This window comes from Lissotriton helveticus, chromosome 8 (genome assembly GCF_964261635.1).
Source record: "Lissotriton helveticus chromosome 8, aLisHel1.1, whole genome shotgun sequence".
NCBI classification, from domain to species: domain Eukaryota; kingdom Metazoa; phylum Chordata; class Amphibia; order Caudata; family Salamandridae; genus Lissotriton; species Lissotriton helveticus.
In genome coordinates this window covers 297,529,211-297,546,327 of record NC_136069.1, presented here as the reverse complement: position 1 = coordinate 297,546,327, position 17,117 = coordinate 297,529,211, and the positions used below count along the sequence as shown (strand labels likewise).

Here is a 17,117-nt window from a genome sequence, read left to right as displayed (position 1 = left end):
GAACTTAAACTGAATACGCTGTAGGCAGGTCTTGAGTGCCACCTCCCCTGGGTGCATCAGGGCTGCCTCCCAATCTGTGCTGTTTAATTTCCCCCCCCCTTCCCATGTTGCCTTCAGTTTCATCAGGATATCCGGGACGTTACTGAGAATAGTCTTAAACGTCTACGAGACCACTTTCCCAGCTATCTCACCTTGGAGAAATCTCCCTTCCAATGGCGCAGAGTCCAGGAAGTCGTCCAGTACGACCTTCTCCGCCTGCCAGATGTGTTGCTATTGCAAGCATTTAAAATACTGGTCATTATGTAGAGGATAGTCAAACTGTAAGGAACTAAAGGAGATCAATGTGCCACCCTCTATGAGGTAACCCATCTTGGAGTTTCCAATAGTGTCCAACGGTCCAAAACCCTTCAGCTTCCCAAATTTCTTCAAACGTATATCCACCAATAAAGGGGGGGGAGGGGTGGGAAGGCAACATGAATGGCCAGGGATGATGACGGAGCTTAAGAGTGGGGCTTACTGTTCCTCTTGTATTGTACTGTAATTGCATTATGCAGCGCTGACTACCCCTGACGAGGCGTTGAGGGGCTTTTTCGGCCAGTAGCATGCTACTCCGGAACCTAAGAAGGATTAGTACTTATTAGTATAGTGAAATATGAAAGTAATTTGAGTGTTGGATAGGTTAGTCAGTTGTTTGGATTCAGAAGGATAGCGGAGGGATAGAAGAGGGAAAAAAGGTTTGCATTTATATCGTGCTTGTTACCCCTGATGGGGGTTCGGAAGCCGCTTTTTTAGCGAGTAGCACACTTCTCCAGAACCCATAAAAGATTAGTGGTAAATTAGTATAGTGAAATAGGAAACCCAGGCTGCCAAGTCTGTCTGAGACACATGCAAAACGTTTGTGCTCTTGAAAGGGATCAAATGGGGCAGTAACACAATTCTGTTTCACACCCTGTCTGGTTGCTGAAGAACTCTGCTTTTGCCCTACTATGCTTCCATCTCCTGTTCTTTTGTGGGACTAGGACTTGCTTCATACTAAATTTTAGTATTAGTGGGCGGACACTGGTGATTTTCATAATACCTTCCCAAACACACCCCCAGCTCTCAGAGCCCAAGCTTAAAGTGGCTTAGAACTTCATGGCATTGCCCTGGCACAGAGCGCTGTGGGCCTATTTGTAGTAATGCAAACAAGTACTACTGACAAAGTGGGTAGGGTCACCCCAGGAACATTTACCCCATTGGTTAGGAAGGGCTCATGAGTTACCCCCGCCCACTAGCTGGTGCTAACCATAAATGTGTCACCCCCAGGCACCCTCCTTAGAACGCATTCTGGAACTGTGGAAGAACACTATTGCACCTTCTATTTGAGACGTCTGAGGAACCTGAAGGGTTGGGCCCGCTCCCATGTTTACCTAAGACAAACAAGCATTTACAATGCAATGGTCTCGGCATCATTAAAGGTAGAGCTATTGGCATTGCTCATGACATTTCTTTTTTTTCCTTTAAATCATAAATAAATGGCATTGTCATTTACATTGTCAATACACACCACTCTGCACTCACCTGCACTGCACTGCACTCACCTGCACTGCACTCACCTGCACTCACCTGCACTGCACTCACCTGCACTGCACTCACCTGCACTCACCTGCACTGCACTCACCTGCACTGCACTGCACTCACCTGCACTCACCTGCACTGCACTCACCTGCACTGCACTGCACTCACCTGCACTCACCTGCACTGCACTCACCTGCACTGCACTGCACTCACCTGCACTGCACTGCACTCACCTGCACTGCACTGCACTCACCTGCACTGCACTGCACTCACCTGCACTGCACTCACCTGCACTGCACTCACCTGCACTGCACTGCACTGCACTCACCTGCACTGCACTCACCTGCACTGCACTCACCTGCACTGCACTCACCTGCACTGCACTCACCTGCACTGCACTCACCTGCACTGCACTCACCTGCACTGCACTGCACTCACCTGCACTGCACTGCACTCACCTGCACTGCACTGCACTCACCTGCACTGCACTGCACTCACCTGCACTGCACTGCACTCACCTGCACTGCACTGCACTCACCTGCACTGCACTCACCTGCACTGCACTCACCTGCACTGCACTGCACTCACCTGCACTGCACTGCACTCACCTGCACTGCACTCACCTGCACTGCACTCACCTGCACTGCACTCACCTGCACTGCACTCACCTGCACTGCACTCACCTGCACTGCACTCACCTGCACTGCACTCACCTGCACTGCACTGCACTCACCTGCACTGCACTCACCTGCACTGCACTCACCTGCACTGCACTCACCTGCACTGCACTGCACTCACCTGCACTGCACTCACCTGCACTGCACTCACCTGCACTGCACTGCACTCACCAGCACTGCACTCACCTGCACTGCACTCACCAGCACTGCACTGCACTCACCAGCACTGCACTCACCTGCACTGCACTCACCTGCACTGCACCGCACTCACCTGCACTGCACCGCACTCACCTGCACTGCACCGCACTCACCTGCACCGCACTCACCTGCACCGCACTCACCTGCACCGCACTCACCTGCACCGCACTCACCTGCACCGCACTCACCTGCACTGCACTGCACTGCACTGCACTGCACTCACCTGCACTGCACTGCACTCACCTGCACTGCACTCACCTGCACTGCACTCACCTGCACTGCACTCACCTGCACTGCACTCACCTGCACTGCACTCACCTGCACTGCACTCACCTGCACTGCACTCACCTGCACTGCACTCACCTGCACTGCACTCACCTGCACTGCACTCACCTGCACTGCACTGCACTCACCTGCACTGCACTCACCTGCACTGCACTGCACTCACCTGCACTGCACTCACCTGCACTGCACTCACCTGCACTGCACTGCACTCACCTGCACTGCACTCACCTGCACTGCACTCACCTGCACTGCACTCACCTGCACTGCACTCACCTGCACTGCACTCACCTGCACTGCACTGCACTCACCTGCACTGCACTGCACTCACCTGCACTGCACTCACCTGCACTGCACTCACCTGCACTGCACTGCACTCACCTGCACTGCACTCACCTGCACTGCACTCACCTGCACTGCACTCACCTGCACTCACCTGCACTGCACTCCACTGCACTCACCTGCACTGCACTGCACTCCACTCACCTGCACTGCACTGCACTCCACTCACCTGCACTGCACTGCACTCCACTCACCTGCACTGCACTGCACTCCACTCACCTGCACTCCACTCACCTGCACTGCACTCACCTGCACTGCACTCACCTGCACTGCACTCACCTGCACTGCACTGCACTCCACTCACCTGCACTGCACTGCACTCCACTCACCTGCACTCCACTCACCTGCACTGCACTCACCTGCACTGCACTGCACTCACCTGCACTGCACTCACCTGCACTGCACTCCACTCACCTGCACTGCACTCCACTCACCTGCACTGCACTCCACTCACCTGCACTGCACTCCACTCACCTGCACTGCACTCCACTCACCTGCACTGCACTCCACTCACCTGCACTGCACTCACCTGCACTGCACTGCACTCCACTCACCTGCACTGCACTGCACTCCACTCACCTGCACTCCACTCACCTGCACTGCACTCACCTGCACTGCACTGCACTCACCTGCACTGCACTCACCTGCACTGCACTCCACTCACCTGCACTGCACTCCACTCACCTGCACTGCACTCCACTCACCTGCACTGCACTCCACTCACCTGCACTGCACTCCACTCACCTGCACTGCACTCCACTCACCTGCACTGCACTGCACTCACCTGCACTGCACTCACCTGCACTGCACTGCACTCACCTGCACTGCACTCACCTGCACTGCACTCACCTGCACTGCACTCACCTGCACTGCACTCACCTGCACTGCACTCACCTGCACTGCACTCACCTGCACTGCACTCACCTGCACTGCACTCACCTGCACTGCACTGCACTCACCTGCACTGCACTCACCTGCAATGCACTGCACTCACCTGCACTGCACTCACCTGCACTGCACTCACCTGCACTGCACTCACCTGCACTGCACTCACCTGCACTGCACTGCACTCACCTGCACTGCACTGCACTCACCTGCACTGCACTGCACTCACCTGCACTGCACTCTGCACTCACTACTCTGCACTCTGCACTCACTACTCTGAACTCACTACTCACTACTCTGAACTCACTACTCACTACTCTGAACTCACTACTCACTACTCTGCACTCACTACTCACTACTCTGAACTCACTACTCACTACTCTGAACTCACTACTCTGCACTCACTACTCTGCACTCACTACTCTGCACTCACTACTCTGCACTCACTACTCTGCACTCACTACTCTGCACTCACTACTCTGCACTCACTACTCTGCACTCACTACTCTGCAGAGTAGTGAGTGCAGAGTAGTGAGTGCAGAGTAGTGAGTGCAGAGTAGTGTGTGCAGAGTAGTGCACTCACTACTCTGCACTCACTACTCTGCACACTCCCTCTGCACACTCCCTCTGCACACTCCCTCTGCACACTCCATCTGCGCACTCACTCCTCTGCGCACTCACTCCTCTGCGCACTCACTCCTCTGCGCACTCACTCCTCTGCGCACTCACTCCTCTGCGCACTCACTCCTCTGCGCACTCACTCCTCTGCGCACTCACTCCTCTGCGCACTCACTCCTCTGCGCACTCACTCCTCTGCGCACTCACTCCTCTGCGCACTCACTCCTCTGCGCACTCACTCCTCTGCGCACTCACTCCTCTGCGCACTCACTCCTCTGCGCACTCACTCCTCTGCGCACTCACTCCTCTGCGCACTCACTCCTCTGCACTCACTCCTCTGCACTCACTCCTCTGCACTCACTCCTCTGCACTCACTCCTCTGCACTCACTCCTCTGCACTCACTCCTCTGCACACTCACTCCTCTGCACACTCACTCCTCTGCACACTCACTCCTCTGCACACTCACTCTGCACTGTGCACGCCGCTGATATCATTGAATCTTCCACCACACTTTCTAAAACTCTATAGTCAGAAGCATAATAGGCACAGAACCAAAAGAAGGGTAGACATTGCTTAAAATAATCTTATTGTATTTATGAGAAGCAAAAGCGAGACTGTGAAATGTGCTGAGTATCAGTTTGTTAGGAATCAACAGAGTGGAGTTAGAGAACCAAGAAATAGTAGTTTAGAATCCGGGTTAGAAGGAGTAGTAATCACAAGCTGAGGATCAACGGGCGTGAAACAGCGTGGTGGGCGCGCACGATGCAGCGTGGGCGTGCACATCAGCTGAAGATCGCCGGAGAAGACACGAGTCTGCCTTCTGCCGTGACTGACCCGATGCGGAGGGAAAGAGCCCGGTGAGTGGGGGGGGGGGGGGGGCGGCAGAGAGAGAGAGAGTGTGAGAGTGTGTGTGTGTGTGTGTGTGTGTGTGTGTGCATGCATGCATGCGTGCGTGTGTCTGTCTGTCTGTGTGTGTGTCTGGCGCATGCCTGCCTGCCTGCCTGCCTGCCTTTGTGCGCGTCCACAGACCCTGGTCGGCTCGTCCACCTCTCTGTAGTCCCTTGCTAGCTTACTAGGCGACACTAGTTCTCGTTGCCGAGACCTAAAAAGTGGTGTCAAAAGGGCAGTTGGCTAACATCCTGTATGGGTACAGGGACACACAAGCAGCAAGAGGTATTTTTTCTAAAGTGCCCAATCAATCAGAAACAACAACCTAGACTGGAACCTGCTACACGCATCTGTCTGACACAATATCAGTCTCTAGGGGTCTCTCCCGATGTCCTTAAGGACTTAGAAGTGTACTGCTGTGGATGTTTGAGTACTGGAAGAAAGTTTGGAAACTTCTGAAAATGCTTCCTCCAGAGCTTCAGAGGGATGCAGCAATAAAAATATCCAACCAGTAATTCCACAGCATAGGATTAGACTTCAGCTTTGTTCCGCTCAAGGGTCCCAGCACTTTAAAAAATAGATTAAGACTTATTTTGTTAGGAAGTTTTTTGCGAGAGTTCTCCAAAGCACGAGCTCAGGCACCTGGCTTTCAGTTCCAAGCAGTAGTCACAGTATCAGCGGCAGCACAAGGGGATGATTGTTCTCCTCAAATGTGAAAGTCACATTCTGAATTGGGACTTCGAAGAAATTTCTATCCTTCCACCAAAATGACAAAGCCCCTTTCTTTAGTGGGACTTAAACTTTTTCAACTTTTTGGCTTCCCGACTTTCACCAGAACCCACCCAGGCTCCATCGTAGTGGGCCTGAAATTGCACCTTTGGCCAGGTCTACCATGACCTTCGACTTACATTGGGTACTTTGTCTTGGCACTTTTTCCACTATTTAGTTGAGCAGACACTGCGAATGGTCCTGGAGGCAGACCGGGCCATACGCTACCAGTTTTTTGCTGGCAGGAGAGATACAGCTAAGTTTATGATTAGATGTGGACTTGATACCGCCAACTCGCTAACAGAGCGTTTTCCTCAATGGTGGCCTCAGGGCAACATACCTGGCTGAGAACTGTTTTTTTCAGGGGTTGTCTAATCCTTGCTTATAGACATACCCTTTGACGGCAATGTCTCGTCAGAGAAAAGGCTGATTTAGCACTGGAGTACTTTATGGACAGCAGGTCCTTCGGCTTTTCCATGGCCCCTCGCAACCTCCGATCTCCCATTTGCTCCTTTCGTGGCCAAGGACGGGGCTTCCAGCTGCGACTATACCCGACCAGCCACTAGAGAGTGCAAGCATCCCAGCCTAGGTAAACGACGTGGTACCCACAGACTCTGTGGGTCGGGAAGCCAGATGTCAGTCCAGTCCACCAACGCCCCGGCAGCCACAGCATCTAAACCCTTCTAGTATGCCCACTTACCATCATGTGGAAAAAAAGAAGGGTGGGCGGGGGACTTGTAACCCAGTATTGCATGGGCTGCACCACAAATACTGTAAAAAAAGAAGTAACTCTAGCAGGACAAATCTATGCAGGAAATGTGTCAGCCCTCTTTTTATTTGTGTTTGATGGTGTTATAGCTGGCCTACTGTAATTCTTTATATTTTTTTTAACAAAAAAAAAAGAGAAGTGGGAATATGATTTACACTCAACGATAAAAGGAATTGCTGAGCCGAATCTAGGGATGTACAATATTGACTAATCTTCTTCGAAATTTATTAATTACATCGAATCAAGGTATCAAAAATCGTACAAAGTAATTCAAACCATAAAACATTGTAATAAAATATACACAAACCAATAACAAAACAATGTACGAGACGCACAAGTTACTTACCTTTGGTAACAATATATCTGTAAGAAACCGTAGTCAGTGTGAGATTCCTTACCTTAGAATATCCCCTGGTGTCAGACTGGATCCGGAAAGTTTTGCGTAGTAGTACCCCTGCGTGTCGGTAGGCGGCGTCTGCTGCTCGGTGTCCGTCGTCGGCGTCGTGAACGCCGGGATGACGCCGGAGTACTAAGATGCCACCCTTGCGCGCTGACGTCAGTTCTGTACATAGCTTTCCCCGCCAGGAACGCAGAGCCATGTTAGAAACCGACACTGGTGCCATGAAACTAGGGCCCTCAAAGGGAGATACCTTAACCCAAGATATCGGTTCGCAGAACAGGAAGGATAGGTGGGCGGTAAGGAATCTAACACTAAGTACTGTTTCTTACAGATATATCGTTACCGAAGGTAAGTAACTTGTGCATCTGAAAGAAATAGGTCAGTGTTAGATTCCTTACCTTAGAATAGATACCCGGAGAATAGATACCCGGCAATACCAACCCCGGTGGTGGGTCTGCGAACCAAGATCACACCAGAAAGTCCTGGAGAACAGAACGGCCGAAAAAGCCATTTCTCTGGACTTAGCTGTCCAGGCAGTAGTGTCTAGCAAACGTGTGCAGCGAGGCCCACGTAGCTGCCTGACAGATGTCCTGCAAGGGGACTCCCTGACCTAGGGCAGTAGTAGCCGCCGTGGCCAGAGTGGAATGGGCCCTCAGCCCAACAGGAGGCTCCTTTTTCGCCAAGGAGTAACAGACCTTGATGCACAACACGACCCACCGAGAGATGGTTTGCTTGTGCACCGCCCGTCCCTTCTTAGCGCCCACGTAACCAACAAAGAGCTGGTCATCCACCGGAACTGGCGTGTGCGATCTAGATAGAAGGAGAGCACACGTATTGGGTCCAGACGGTGGAGCCTCTGTTCCTCTTTCGAGGGATGCGGAAAAAAGGGTGGGCAAGGTGATGGACTGCCCGATATGAAAGGCTGTAACCACCTTGGACAGGAAAGAAGGACGAGTTCTCAAGACAACTTTGTCCGGGTGGACAGAGAGGAAAGGAGGTTTACAAGATAGAGCCTGGAGCTCACTCACGCTTCTGGCAGAGGTGATGGCAACCAGGAATGCAGTCTTAAGAGTTAGAAGATGAAGAGGGCAATTGTGAAGGGGCTCGAAAGGAGCGCACATCAAATAGGTTAGAACAAGGTTCAAGTCCCACTGAGGCATCACAAAAGGAACAGGAGGAAACATGTGTGTGATGCCTTTCAAGAATCTATTTACAACCGGGGACTTGAAAAGAGAAGGCGGATCGGGAAGCCTCAAGAAGGCTGAAATGGCAGAGAGGTAGCCTTTGATAGTGCCCAGAGCAGAGCCCTGCTGCGCAAGAGAAAGAAGAAAGAGGAGAACCTCTGAAAGGGGGGCAGAAAGTGGATCCACAGCCTTTGCTGGGCACCATGCCACAAATTTGTTCCACCTGCAGGCGTATACCGATTTTGTGGAGGGACGCCTGGCTGCCAGAATCACATCACAGACTTCAGGAGGCAAGTCAAATGGCCTCAACTGTCGCCGCTCAATCTCCAGGCATGTAGGTGGAGAATGGACAGGTTTGGGCGAAGAGGCAGATGAATCGGGGGAATCGACTGACATGCTGAGTAGCTCGGGATGCTAGAGTCTTCGTGCCCAGTCCGGAGCCACCAGGATGACTTGGGCCCGGTCGCGCCGGATCTTCTTCAGCACTCTGGGCAGAAGTGGTATAGGCGGAAAGACGGACAACAGACCGCAGCTCCACTCGTGACGAAAAGCGTCTCCGAGCGAGTGCCGCCTTGGAAATTCCAACGCGCAGAACTGATGACATTGCACGTTCTCTTCGGTGGCGAATAGATCCAACCAAGGCTTTCCACACTGCTTAAAGAGGCCTTGCGCCACGTCAGAGTTCAGACGCCATTCGTGGTCCATCATGCACCAGCGGCTGATTTAGTCCGCCCTGGCGTTCAGGGAACCAGCCAGGTGCACCACCAGGGTGACGCCCTGGTGTTCCAGCCATTGCCAGAGGCGCAGAGCCTGACAAAGGGTCCATGACCCCACCCCGCCCTGTTTGTTGCAGTACCACATGGCAGTGGTGTTGTCCATGAACACTTGCACTACACTTCCCCGGACAGAGGGAAGGAATGCCTTCAGTGCAAGACGGATCACACGCAGCTCAAGAAGGTTGATGTGGAGCCGGGACTCCGCTGGAGACCAGAGGCCTCTGATCTCCGCCTCTCCCATGTGGCCCCCCCAGCCCAGGAGGGACGCATCTGTCACTACTACGTGCTCCGGTTGGGGTGGGGAGAGGGATCTGCCGCTAACCCATCCGCGGTCTGTGAGCCACCACGGCAACTGTCTCGCAGTGCCCTCCGAGATCCGGAAATGGTCGGACAGGTTGCCCTGATGCTGGGGCCACTGAAACTTTAGGTCCCACTGCAGAGCCCGCATCCGCCACCTGGCGTGATGCACCAGAAGGATGCAGGAGGCCATCAGCCCCAGAAGCCGCAGCGTCAACCTGACCGAGACTCGGGATAAAGGCTGAAAGGTCGGAATCAGAGCCTGAATATCCCAAACCCGCTGTTCGGGAGGATAAACCTGAAACTGCGCTGAGTCCAGAACCGCTCCGATGAAGAGGAGCACAGGTGTGACTTCGGCACATTGATGGAGAACCCCAGCAGGTGCAGGAGGTCGGCTGTAGTCTGGAGGTGACCGACGTCTGTCTGGGGTAAGCCTGCCTTCAACAACCAGTCGTCGAGATAGGGGAAGACTGGAACCCCTGATCTGCGCAGATGAGCTGCGACCACCGCCATCACTTTCGCGTACACCCGAGGGGCGCTGGTAAGGCCAAAGGGGAGCACGGTAAACAAAGTGTTCGTGGCCTACTGTGAACCGCAGGTTACGCCGGTGGGCCGGCAGGACGGGGATATGGAAATATGCGTCCTGCAAGTCCAACGCTACCATCCAGTCTCCAGGGTCCAGGGCAGCTAGGACCTGAGCTAAAGTCAGCATCTTGAACTTCTCTTTCCAAAGGAAGCCGTTGACGCTCCGGAGGTCCAAGATAGGGCATAGGCCTCCTTTGACCTTCTTGGGTACCAGAAAGTAGTGGGAGTAGCAACCACGTCCTACTTCTGGCCCAGGAACGCGCTCGATGGCCCCCCCTTGGCCAAGATGACCATAACTTCCTCCTGTAGAAGTTGCAAGTGATCCCCCGACATGCGGTGGCACTGCGGAGGCATGGCTGGAGGGGTCACCTCGAAGAGGAGGTAGTAGCCCCTTCGGACGATTTGCAGCACCCACCTGTCCGACGTGATGGTACGCCAGTGGAGGAGGTGATCGTGGACCCTGCCCCCCACTGGCGTCGTATGGGCCTGAAAGCTAGGACTAGGAAGGCTTGGAGGCAGATGCCGCGGGAGTGGGTGTGAACGGACCCGGCCGTTGTCCTCCGGCACCACCACAGCAGTTACCGCGACCGCGCTGAGGTTGGTTCTGCGGCCTGTGGCTGTCTGGAGGTGTGGGGCGCCCCTTCCGTGGCCACGAAAGGGGCAAAAAGCAGATGTTTGCTGGCCCGACAGGCCAAAGGACTTGGCCGTAGCCCTGGAGTCCTTAAAACGCTCTAAAGCACTATCTGCATTGTCCCCAAAAAGGGTACGGCCATCAACGGGCATGTCCATGAGCGTGGACTGGACACCCCCCCGAAAAGTTGGCAGACCTCAGCCAGGCGTAGCGACGAATCGCCACTGTCGTGGAAATCGCCCTGCCCAGCGAGTCCGTGATATCAAGTCCAGGGCTTGGCCGAGCCTCCTCCGGACACTGTGGCAGCACGTCCGCAACCGTATCCAGCAGCGAGTGGGTGTAACGGCCCAAAAGGCAAGCGGTGTTGACAGACCGCAGCCCCAAACTCAGAGAGGAGAATAGTTTCTTTCCAAACTGATCATTACCTTTTGGATTCCCGATCCGGTGGAGCGGTCGGGAATGCGGTCTGGGACGTTGAAGCCTGGATAACCAGACTCTCAGCATGGGGTGGGTGTTCAGAAAGCAGGGGTCGCCCGGAGCCAGGGGGTGGCAGCGGGCCACGTTCCGATCCACAGGAAGGCCTGTAGAGGGCTTGGACTAGGTGCCCATCAAAACGTCGGTGAAGGCTTTGTTAAACTGCAGTAGAGGCTCTGAAGAGCTTGCCTGCGGTTCGAGCACCTCAGTGAGGAGGTTAGTCCTCACGGCCGCGACAGGGAGCTCAAGAGCCAAGGCCTTGGCTGCCCTGGTCAACACCACACTATAAGCAGCACCCTCCTCCAAAGCCACGGAGGGAGGAGAGATGAATCCAGTGTCAGGCGAAGTGTCTAGACAACTGGCCTCCCCCAGCTCAGCTGCCCAGCCCTTACTTAACTGGCACTGCTGTGCCAGAGGGTCCTCAGCCCCTCCCAGTCCTCCCCTTCATCCGTGGCCTGATCATCAGGCAAAAATGACGGAGCCGGGCCATAGGTGAATGGTTCACCCATCGACAGAGACGGTGCCGAGCGGCGCCGCACCGGGGTTGGACCCGAATGGGGCTGAAACCGGGGACAGCGTAGTCCAAAGACTGCGCCAAGCGTCGGCACCAGCTGAGGAGTCGTGAGGTCGACGGGCGACGCCCGGATCCAGGCCTGGATCGGGACCGGAGTCGAAGACGGCGCCGAAGCACCAGACGGCGCCAGGCCTGCGGGGTCCGAAGGCGCCACCACAGGCACCGGAGGAAAGGGAGTCCTCATGGCCACGGGGAAATCACGTATCTCCTCCGGCATCGCATGAAGCCCAGGGACCGGAGGGTGTGGGGCTGGAGGCGGAGCAGAGTGTGCGGTATCGCACGAACCCCCGGCCACGTCGCGTGAGCGGAGGGAGGAGTCAGAAGAGCGATGTCGTCCCGTCGAATTCTTTTTTGAATGCCTCGACTTACCGGAGGACTTGGAGCTTGACGAGTGATGACGATGACTCGACGAGCGATGACTGCGGCTCCGCCACTGGTCCCTCGACTTCCTCCACAATCGGGACCTCGAGCGGCGCAGAGCCGACTGCCGGAGCTCGAGCAGCTTGCGGGACCACTCCCGCCAACCCTTCCAAGTCAAGGCCCGGCAGTCGGGGCACGACTTGTCGTCGTGAGCGGCCCAGAGGCAGTAAAAGGCACCGATGGTGGGGGTCTGTCACCGACATCAAGCGGTGACAGGCCTTGCAAGGTTTAAACCCAGGCATCCCTATCGGCACCAGGAGTCGATGTCGACTCGAAAAGAAGATGTTATGTTATAACCTATTTGTAAAGCGCACTTCGACCAAGGTTTCATGGCGCTATGTTGAGCTGTTCTGAGTTGACTGTTCTGAGTTGACTGCAGTGGGATCGGCTTACTCATGCGCCTGTATGAACAGCCATGTCTTGAGCTGCTTTCTAAATTGAAGCAGATCGGGACAGGAACGGATCTCCCATGGGAGTGAGTTCCAGAGTTGTGGCGCCAGATATCCGAAGCGACAACCGCCATGCCGCTTGCGTTTAAACTTTGCGCTCACCAACAGATTTTGATGTTTGGAACGGAGGTCACGAGTTGGAATATATCTCAGGATCAGATTGTTAATAAAAATAGGACTATAACAGTTTAGCGACTTGAATGTAAGACAGGCGGTTTTAAAGGTGGCCCGTTGGAGCAGTGGGAGCCAGTGTAGTTTTTTTATCAGGGGTCTGGCCGATTGCCACTTAGGCTGCTGGTAAATCAGTCGTGCCGCCTGGTTCTGTACAAGCTGTAGCCTCTTAATCTGATAAGAGGGAAGGCCTAGATAGATAGAGTTTGCATAATCTAGATGAGACAAAACTAGTCCAATCACAGTACTGCTCTTCCCGGCGCGGAAAAAAGAAGAACTGACGTCAGCGCACAAGGGCGGCGTCTAAGTACTCCGACGACGCATCCTGGCGGTCACGATGCCGACGACGGACACGCAAACGATGCCTACCGATGCGCAGGGGTACTGCTACGCAAAATTTTACGGATCCAGTCTGACACCTGGGGAAATTCTAAGGTAAGGAATCTAACACTAACCTGTTTCTTTCAGATAAAAGACTGGTAAGTAGCTCTTATCAAGGACACCAATGAAAACACAGCCTACCAATCCCAGCATCAAATTCTTGTTAGACCATCTAGTGCATTTCAAAAATTAATTGGCTGCAACATAAATTTTATGATCTTAACCCAATCAGGTTTGTATTCTTTTTTTTTTTTTATAAAGTAATGACTGGCCTGGTCCTAGTTGGTAAGGGTCGACATGTTTCGGCCTCCAAGTTGTGGCCTCCTCAGGATGATTCGGGACCAGAATCACCCAAAATCCATGTTTAGACCACCAAATTCAGAATACACTCGCAAATTCTGTGCTCCATCTCAAAATATGGATTTGTTTAAATGCAGCAAAAGTGAATCAAAACCACACGCGATGAAAAAAATGTGCTCCATCTCAAAATTTGGATTTGTTTAAATGTAGCAAAAGTGAATCAAAACTTAGAGTCCGAGCTCCACACAGCCGAGATCCGACATGCTAATGACCCGACTCCTGATACAGCCCGCATCTTGCGCCTAAAACTGCTACAACATAAAGAACACCTCACAGAATTGACGAGACAGCCACTGGAGGCCACACGCCATAGAGTATACTACATTGGAGACAAGGCCGTGAAGCTAATGGTGTGGCTAGATAGACGGGAGAAAAGTGATAGGTGGATTGCGCAGCTTAGCGTGGAGGGAGGTCGGGCAACATCTGACCCGCAAACAATAGTGAGCATGATGGCGCGCCAATTCCAGTTAATTTATGCCTCAGACGCTGAGATGTCCCTAGAGGAGGCAAGGTCTTATATACAACACCTTGCTATGCCCAAGCTATCCCAACAGGAAGCACTAGAACTAGAAGGTGATCTTACTATAGACGAGCTGCAGGCAGCCATTGGGACGCTGCAATCGGGTAAAGCCTTAGGGCCAAATGGCATACCTGTCGAACTCTATAAGAGAACAGCAGACACCATTACACCTTATTTATTGAACATGTACACAGACAGTCTGAGGTCGGGCGAACTCCAGTTGGACCAGCGAACGGCCACCATTGTGGCTGTTTTGAATCCGGGGAAGCCTGCGGATAAATGTACCTCCTGTCGGCCTATCTCCTTAATAAACGCGGAAGCTAAAATCCTCGCAAAGCTGCTGGCAAATCGGCTCACGCCGCATCTAGCGAAACTTGTACACCCAGGTCAATCGGGCTTTATGCCAGGGAGAAACACAGCTCTTAACCTGAGGAGATTGCATGGTGTTCTTGCGCGCGCAACCTACGTAGAGGAACCGGCAGTGGTGTTATCGCTGGACGCCCACATGGCATTTGACATGGTCAAATGGCCCATTCTCTTCGCAGTATTACAGCATTTGGGGTTTGGTCCAAAATTCTGCTCCTGGGTCAAGCTGTTGTACATCAAGCCAATGGCCCATGTTACAGCCAATGGTCACATTTCTGATTTTCCCTTAGCAAGAGGCACGCGCCAGGGATGCCCATGGTCACCGTTGCTTTTCGCTCTGGTATTGGAGCCGTTGGCGGCATGGATACAATGGGACCCAATAGTTCGGGGCCTTAAATGGACAAATAGCTGGGAGGATCGAGTGTCCCTATACGCTGACGCTATTTTGTTATATCTGACCTCGCCGAGGCACTCTATATTGGTTCTTTTAGATATTTTTAGGGCCTATGGCAAGGCGTCTGGTTACACCATAAATTGGTCCAAATCGATACTATATGTGCTGCATGGTCCGCCGCCAAGTCTCCCTGAAACGTGCCCGCTTCAGATGGCAGACAGTACGTTTAAGTATTTAGGTATCTATGTTACTGCTGACCTGGGGGAATTTTTCCATAAGAACTTGCAACCACCGCTGGAACGTCTCAAGCGAGACGTACGTCACTGGGGGACACTGCCACTGACCCAGTTGGGGAAGTCAGCGCTTTTTAAAATGATGGCCCTACCCCGATTGCTCTATGTTCTAGAGAATACACCTTTTCCAGTGCTAACAACGTACTTTAAGGCGATTTCGGCACAGGTCTCTAGTCTTCTATGGAACAACAAACCCACACGTATTGCGCAAACTAAGTTACTGCGCGGATGGTACGACGGGGGGGGGGAGGATAGGGCTCCCCAACATACAACTTTATTATTTAGCGGCGCAATTGAAAGAGATTAACCAATGGATGCATGTCTTACAGGAGGATGTGGCAATTAAGGCAGACAGGGCACTACTGGGCATGAGAGGTATGCTTAACCCCCTATATGACAAGAAAGTAGCCTTAGCAATGTTCGGTCCGCTGCGCCATTCACTGGGTCTATGGCATACGACACATGCAAAATAAGGATGGCGGGGAGTGATGACCCAGCTCACACCACTATGGGACACAAAACGGCTAGGCAGACTTAGGAACAGTAAAGGATTCGATAGATGGGATGATATAGGGATCTCCACGGTGGGAGATATGTGGCAGGGAGGAGAGAGTCTCTTTTGAGCGTCTTCGGCAGCAATACGACTTGGCCCCCTCGGAAATATTACGATACACACAGATAAGACACGCCCTCATGACAGTGCTACCTCACGGTACAGAAGTTCTGGAAGCATCCCCTATGGAAGATAGGTTACTGACTGATTATATGCTTAAGAGGACCCTCTGACGTATGGTAAATTACTGAATAATATGCCCGATCCGATGTGACCTCTGAGAGAAAAATGGTCTCAAGATATCGGAGATGTGGACGACTCAGAGTGGCAAGAGGCAGTGGCATCCCCAAGGGAGGTGGGCATACCCTCGCGCCTCAGACTAGTGCAGCTCCGCATCTTACATAGGTCATACTACCCTAGATGCACCCTACACAGGATGGGAAGGGCAGAACACCCCTACTGTATGCGTGGCTGCGGGGAAGAGGGAACCTTCTTTCATACCATGTGGGACTGTCCTAAAATAATGGAATATTGGACGCAGGTAATGAGAACCATGTCACACTTGGAGGGGGTATCGATGGTGCCGGAACCAAGACGTGGTTTATTAAATATATGGAACCGAATGACCTCATGCACTCTGGGCAGAGTTGGGTAACATTGGGAATTCTGGTCACCAAACGGAACATAGCGCAAAAATGGGGTGGGACGGAAGTGCCATCGATTGCAGCGTGGGGAAGGGACATGGATGCAGCCAAGTTTGCCGAGAGGGCAGTGTACAGCAGCAGAGGATGCCCTAAAAAGTGGAGTAAAATCTGGGGGGCATGGAATAAATATAGGGGTGATACTTGTGAACCACCTTCGGACCACGAAGATGATGACTCAGACAAGTCATCATGATTGGTGGGTGGATGGACGGGGCCCAGTCTCAGATGTTGGGAAAATGCAAATTGGTGACTTTATAATGATGATCAGTAATTAGGGTGCTGTAGTGTTGTGCTACACTGCTGTATTATGTACAAGAATGTTTTCTTGCTTTGTTGAAATGAAAATCAATTAAAAAAAAGTTTTAAAAAGTGAATCAAAACCACACGCGATGAAAACAAATATATCTCTTCCTTCAAAGAAAGAAAGAATATCCCCGATGGTAACTCTCTCCTGATAGTCGGTGGTTTGCCGAACTGCATATAGAGGTAAAAGTTCTCAAAACCCGGATCAAGTCCTTTGTGGCTGTTGCACTAGCTAATGGTGCAGAAAATGCATTAACACAAATCAATACTTTGAGAATTCCGAAGGAGTGTTAGTCT

At 52.7% G+C, this 17,117-nt stretch overlaps 1 protein-coding gene across 1 annotated transcript in view; it reads right to left on the bottom strand.

The window, feature by feature from the left end:
- Positions 1-17,117, bottom strand: part of RNF17 (ring finger protein 17) — a 3,010,943-nt gene that overhangs the window by 2,938,826 nt on the left and 55,000 nt on the right. The window lies entirely within an intron of this gene.